The sequence below is a fragment of the Lactuca virosa genome, chromosome 1 (assembly GCF_052849685.1).
Source record: "Lactuca virosa cultivar CGN04683 chromosome 1, Lactuca_virosa_CGN04683_v6, whole genome shotgun sequence".
In the NCBI taxonomy this organism is placed as follows: domain Eukaryota; kingdom Viridiplantae; phylum Streptophyta; class Magnoliopsida; order Asterales; family Asteraceae; genus Lactuca; species Lactuca virosa.
Window position 1 is genome coordinate 282,486,554 of NC_136426.1, and position 6,100 is coordinate 282,492,653.

Here is a 6,100-nt window from a genome sequence, read left to right on the forward strand (position 1 = left end):
CAAAATGTTATCGATCCAAAACCACTAGACTCTTCAAAACAAATCTCAAATATTATAGAATATAATGATGGTTCAGTAGATATAAATTTTTCTTCCTTAAAAATTTCATCATCTAGATTATCAACTTCTTTTATCCCAGAAACAAGCTCTTCAAAATCTTCGTTATCAAAGTCAAGATCTTTAAAACTAAAAACTGTTGACTATACTAATTCTATTCCCAAACCATTATATCAAGATGATCAAAATAGTGAAAATAGTTTTCCTAGTCCTACTAAATCAGATTTTATTGATGAACTTCAAAATTTTAAACAACAAATATGAGTTCTAAAGTACAAATTAATTGTTCAAAAAATAATAAGCTTTGGGCTAATAAGTTAAAAAGACATTGGAAGATAACTTCTAATATATGCAAAACCATTCAACATTTAGAAGAAACTAGAACTCATGAAGATTATAATTTATACAAAATACTTCCATATACTAATAAATGTAATAAACAAATAGAAAAAATTTCTAGGCTAACGATAGGAATAAAAAAATACGAAAAATCACGAAGTCATAATTTAGAATCAATAAAACATATTTCTTCAATCCTAACAAAAACAACCTGTTAAAATGAATTTCTCGAATTTAGAATATCAAGTTGACTTTGATTACTTAAAAAATATTGAGTATTACAAAGATTACAATAATAAAAAAAGAGCTTGGCATGAAGAAAATTTCTCATACTACTTAAGATTTCTCCATTTAGGCCTTTGGGAAGATTATGTTTTATCAAATAAAATTCATTCTCCTTTTTTTCAATGGTTTGAGTTAATTTATGCCCCTAAACATAAAATAAATTACTCATTTAAAAATGATTCTATCACTCCCATTTTAGAGAAAAAATATAAAGATATTATTTCTAATAAAGAAATTATTGCTAATTCCACCAAAAGGAGAAATTATTATTAACAATATGTTTATTGCTACTCCTTTAGTTCAAGCTCCAAATCAATTAACTACTGAAAAGGGTCTTCAAAAAATTATTTACCGAAATAATTATGCAAACGAAACCTTATCTAGTATTACCGAGCATTTAGTTAAAATTGAAGAAAAATTTTTCAAAGACAAGAATGATAATAAGCAAGATATGGCAAGCGCTAGTAATATAAATTTTGTTCCTTGTCAAATCGATGGTAATTTTAATCTAGGAAATATGGATTTAATTAACGAATTAGAAAAAAGACTTTCAAAACTTCATATTTCAAACATTAACAATATTAATACTCTTACAAATGATGAATCTGAAAATAGTGATATTAATAGTGAAACAAATTTTGAAACTCTTGCTCAACAATTTGGTAATTCAAATGATGATATCAGTCAACTCACTAATGACTTTTCAAATCTTAATAAAATTCATCAATCAAAGCGAAGCACTTTCGGAAAAAATCCAAAACCAACCATAAGAAATTATTGGAATAGGCCCTCTCTTCCAGATGTTCAACTAGAAAAACGAACTTTTCAATTTGATCGTTCTCAATATGATGGTAATTTTGTTTATGAATGGAATGTTGATGGCCATTCTGAACATCAAATTATGAATATTGTACAAGAAATGACTATGGCTGCTAATGCTTATAAAGCTCATAATAATACTCAACTTCAAATTGTTAATATTATTACTTCTGGGTTTACTAGCAGTCTTAAAGGATGGTGGGATTTCTATCTTTCACAAGAAGAAAAAGATTATATTTTATCTGCTAAGAAAACTTTTATAAAACAAGAAAATAATCAACAAATACAAACGTTTGAAGATGATATGGTTAATACTTTAATTTTTGTTATTATCAAAAACTTTGTAGGAGATCCTACTACTTTTCAAGAAAAAACTTCAGAAATTTTAATAAATTTACGTTGCAGAAAACTTACTGATTTTAGATGGTATAAAGATAATTATCTTGTTAAAGTTTTTTCGAGACCTGATTGTAAAGAGTCTTATTGGAAAGAACGTTTTATTGCTGGGCTTCCAAAACTCTTTGCAGAAAGAGTTAGACAAAAAATAAGAGAAAATTTTAATAATACCATCCCTTATCAAAATTTAACTTATGGAGATCTAATAAACTACATTAATAAAGAGGGATTAGCAGTTTGTGCTGATCTTAGGTTTAAGGAAAAGCTCAAAAAAGATAGAATTAATAGTAAAAATGAATTGGGAAATTTTTGCCAACAATATGGTTATCAGCCCTTGAATGGTCCGTCTACTTCAAAATCTAAAGTATATAAGAAAAAATTTTCAAAATATTTCAGAAAAAAGAATTATAATCTTCCAGAAAATTATAAAAAGGGCCAAGATTATGCGTCAAAATCTAAAAAACCTTATAAACCAAATTATAAAAAATCTAAAAGAAAATCAAAAGATATTATTATTTGTCATAAATGTGGGCGTAATGGTCATACAGCTAATAATTGTTATGCTAAGACAAAAATAAATGAGTTAAATGTTTCTGATGATTTAAAAGAACAAATAAGAAAAATTATTTTAAATACTGATTCAGATTCTGATGAAAGTATTTCTGATTTTCAAACAAATGATTTAAATATTCTCGAAAATACTACTTCAAGTTCAGAAGATTCTGATGTTTGCGAATGTATTGGTAAATGTCATTGTAAAAATTTAATCAACGTAATTACTAGTAGTTCTATTAACGTTCTTTCACAAGATGATAAAGATCTTTTAAACTCTCTTGATTCTATAAAAGATAAAAATATCCAAGAATTACTAATAAAGCAGATGCTTAATAAAACTAATAACATAACTCCTGCTAATAATGAAAATTTTAATTTAAAAAATATATATGAAAGATTTACTGAACCAAAGCCAATTTCTATGCAAGAACTTCAAGAAGAATTAAAAATAGTAAAACAAGAGATAAAATAAATAAAAAATAAAATTTTAATTTTAGAAAAAGAAAAATCTTCTATTTTTAAAAACAAAAATATAGAAATTAATAAAGAAGAAGAAAATAAAATTGAAAATGTAACTATTGGTAAAATTATAAATAATCAAGTTTCTCAAAAATGGAACACTCAAATTACTTTAGTCAAGAATAATTTTAAAATCAACCTAACTGCTTTAATTGATAGTGGTGCTGATATGAATTGTATTCAAGAAGGAGTTTTTCCTACACAATTCTATGAAAAAACTGCATCTAGACTTACTGGTGCCGGAGGTACAAAATTAATTGTAAATTATAAAGTTTCAGATGTTCATATTTGTAATGACCAAGATTACTGTTATAAAACTCACCTAATTTTAGTAAAAGATCTATCTTCTCCTTTAATTCTACGAACACATTTTATTACAAAACTATATCCTTTTATGGTTCATGATGATGGTATAAGAACCAATGTTTTTGGAAAAGAAATTATATTTAAATTTTGTGAACCTCCTCTATATTCAACGATTAATGTCCTTAATTATAAAACACAACAAGCCAAATATCTTATTAACGAAATAAATAGTGTTCGAATAACTAATCAATTAAATGATAATAATATTCAAAATAAAATAATAGGTTTAAAATTAAAATTTGAAAAAAATATTTGTTCTAATATTCCTAATGCCTTTTGGAATAGAAAACAACATATTGTAAAATTACCGTATATAAAATTTTTTGATGAAAAGGATATTCCTTCAAAATCTAGAGTCATTCACATGAATAGTGAACTAGAAAGTCATTGTAAAAATGAAATTCAAGATTTAATAAATAAAAAACTCATAAGACCTTCTAAATCACCATGGTCTTGTTCAACATTTTATGTTATGAATGCCGCAGAATTAGAAGAGGATCACCAAGATTAGTTATCAATTATAAACCTTTAAACAAAGTTTTGGAATGGATTCGTTATCCTATTCCTAATAAACGAAATTTGCTAAAAAAACTTTATGATTCAAAAATATTTTTAAAGTTTGATATGAAATCAGGATTTTGGCAAATTCAACTTCATGAGGAAGATAAATATAAAACTGGTTTTAATGTTCCCTTCGGGCATTTTGAATGGAATGTAATGCCTTTTGGATTAAAAAATGCCCCTTCTGAATTTCAAAATATTATGAATGATATCGTAACTCCTATAAGTAGTTTTGCTATTGCTTATATTGACGATGTCCTAATTTTTTCAAAATCAATTGATCAACATTTCAAACATTTAAATCAATTTTATGATTTAATTTATCAAAATGGTTTAGCTGTCTCTGCAGCAAAAATGCATTTATTTAAAAATGAAATTCGTTTTTTAGGACATGATATTGTCAAAAACACTATTAGACCTATTACAAGAAGCTTGCAGTTTTCTACTAAATTTCCTGATGAAATTAAGGATAAAAGGCAACTTCAAAGATTTTTAGGATGCTTAAATTATATCCATGATTTTTTCAAAGATTTAGGGATTATATGTAAACCACTTTATAATAGACTAAAAGATAATCCTGAACCATGGACTCAAAAACATACAGATATAAATATATATATAAAACAAAAGGTTCCTACTTTGTCATGCTTAAATTTACTTCATCCCAATGCCAATATCATAGTTGAAACCGATGCTAGTGATATTGGATTAGGAGGAATTCTAAAACAAAATTTTGTTAACTCAAAAGAGGAATAATTGGTTCGATATTACTCTGGTGCATGGAATGATACACAAAAAAATTATTCAACTGTCAAAAAGGAAATTTTAAGCATTGTTTTATGTATTAAAAAATTTGAAGATGATTTATTTATGAAAAGTTTTTCATTAAGAATAGAATGTCAATCTGCAAAAACTATTCTAGAAAAAGATGTGAAAAATATTATTTCCAAGCAAATTTTTGCTCGATGGCAAGCCCTCTTAGGGAAAATGAGTTCGTCGTCCTCTTCCAAGCATGATGACAAGAAGCCCTTCTCTCAAAAGCTTGTTCCATTTCAAAATCAAAATCGTTTTTCTCCTTTAACTCATACTTCTAAGAATTCACAACTTTATTCGAATATCCTTCAGTCAAAACTTGTTACTCCAAAAGTTACTCCAACAAACACGATAAGCCCTTTTGTAAAACCTTTCACTCCTCGAACTCAAAATTCTGTGACTCCTAGCCCTCCTACAAAAACTCCTTATATTCTTAATCCAAATTTCTTAAGAATTCAAATTCTTGAAGATTTTCAAATCTATAAGTTACATCAAGGTTTTCATATTCTCACAAATCATCTCTTTGGTCAAGGGAAAACCTTTTATGTTGATTCATATAAAACTCGAGAATATTATCTAGCTATTTTGCAAGAATCTGGTTCGGTCAATTTTGTTCATCGTTCTAATCCAAAAGAGGGAAACATTGATTTTAGCAAAGCTCATATCATCAAAATCATTTCTCCAGAAAGTTGGGTTCCAAACCTTCATTCTGAAAAACCTCTTATAAGTTATCCTGCTTATCCCAGATTTTCTTACTATGATTATCAAGATGCCTGGACTAAGGCGTTCTTTATTCGGAATTATTCACACTCATGGTTTATCTTCTTTGATTTGAACTTCAATTGTGAATACCCAAGATGGTTTATCAATTGGTACAAATATATGGGAATTCTTCCAAATTGTTTACCAAAAGAAATTTACGATGGATATCTCAAATTTAAAGAATTGTTTATTCAACAAATTCCAGAATTTGAATATATGCTACAATTCACTATGATATTCAAAGTTCCATGGATAATGTCTTGGACTTTTCATTATCAAGAAGCAAAGGATTCCTCTCCTCCCTGGCTTAATCGACAATTTCGCTCAAAATGGTGGGATAAAATGAAGATTTCTCAAGCCAGTGAATAAGCAGTAATTAAATATTATCAAGAAATATATATTCAAAAACCAGAGGTTGAAGCCACTTTTATCAAAAGTCTTCCTCAAAGTGATGTGGATCTAATTTCAAGAATTAAAGATGCTGCTACCTCTTCTCCTGAAGAACTTCAAAACTTACTTCAAGAAATTCGTCAAACTCCATCAGTTTCTGACGATTCTCCAAAATCTATAAAGAATGGTTTATTTCAAGACGCTCAAGACCCTTTTGATGATCCTTATGAAGAATAAG